Here is a 1,600-nt window from a genome sequence, read left to right on the forward strand (position 1 = left end):
ATGTTTATGTGTCTCTCTCTCCACTGGACTGAGAGTTCTTGCACATCATGGACTGAGTTGGGTCCAGTAACTGCTCTTGTGGTTTTACTGAATCTTTTAGTAACTATCATATTAGTGTGAACATATAAAATACTGTATTCTCTTTGATAAACTTCAGAGAAACTAAATTCTTGACCTCTCTCTTGCTGCCATGCCTCTACTGAGATATATGCTCATCCTCCTTATTTTTCCATCTCAATAAAAGGAACCTCTATCAACACGATTGCTTATGTCAAAAATATGAGTGTAGTCCTTGACATCTTTCCAAAACTAAACCATTATCAGCTTTCATCTGGTCTGTGGCCATTCCTATATTAGTCTTTCTCTTTACACTCTTGCTGAGGCAGAACAGCACAGGGACACCCTCTCCCCACTCCAGGATATGGCTCCGGAAATTTTTCCTTTCTTCAGACCTTCCCTGTTTTAGTCTTGGAAAGGGGAGATAAGCCCAAACCAGTATTTCCAGCTTAGATGCTATCTTTGGCTAAGGCACGACCTTTGGCTACTTATAATATCAGTATAATCTCATCCACATTGCAAATATTATAGCTCCCAAGAAGCACCTGATGCCATATAAGGTCTGGAAACACCATATAAGGAAGGAAGTGGAAACTGAGCTCCCCACCTACTGGGAGGAGACAACAAGGTTATGTCAGTACCACATGACCCTCCCCCCACCCCGCACTCCAAGCCTGCGCTCCCCTATTGAGTATGGACTTTTACTTTACGTGATCTACCCAATAGACCTAGTTATCTTGAAAAACAACATCAAAAAATAACTCTCTTTGTATAAAACGCTTCTCTGATTAGCTGCTGAATTTAGATGAATATCTAAAATCTTTATCATGATCAAAAAGAAGTTCTAAATGGTGTGACGTCTTCTTATCCATACAATCAATTTTTACCTGTTTTTATTCACAACATTTCAACCAAATAAATTTTGATATCAAGGTAATACTGACCTCAAAGATGAGCTGTAAACTGTTCCCTCCTCCTCGATTTTTTGGATCAGTTTTTGAAAGAAAGTTTGGTAGAATTGGCCAGTGAAGCATCTAGTCTTTACAAGGAATTGGTCTGTTCAGATTTTCTATTTCTTCATGATTCAGTCTTAGACTCATGTTGATAGGAAGCCAGATACCGAGTAGCAGCTTTTAAAGTATGCAAATACATCTCTTTCAGGGGAAGCCTGGAAGATGATTGTTTCTCTCTGCTCCCTCTGCATTGAGCCCTGAGGTGATAGCCAGGCAAGAACCATTTCTTGATTTGCTGCCATCTATTGAACCTGTGAACACAAATCCTACTGGCCACCAGAACCAGGCTATCGAGAGACGTGTCCCCTGGATGGCAGTCACGAAAGCCAGTGTACCTAACATGTACACAAGCTCCCTTCTCAGAGACATTGATGACCTGGCATGGAGCAAAGAGGGAGAGGACTAACTGACCTCTCCATCTCTGGAAGAGACTATAAATGGCCCTTAGATTTGTGTTTAATACAAATCTAAGGGCCATTTATAAGTGCCCCTCCAGCCTTAGGCTGTTGCCTTTCTGCTGTGTCCTGGGG

Source organism: Pteropus alecto, unplaced genomic scaffold (assembly GCF_000325575.1).
Source record: "Pteropus alecto unplaced genomic scaffold, ASM32557v1 scaffold402, whole genome shotgun sequence".
Lineage (NCBI taxonomy): Eukaryota > Metazoa > Chordata > Mammalia > Chiroptera > Pteropodidae > Pteropus > Pteropus alecto.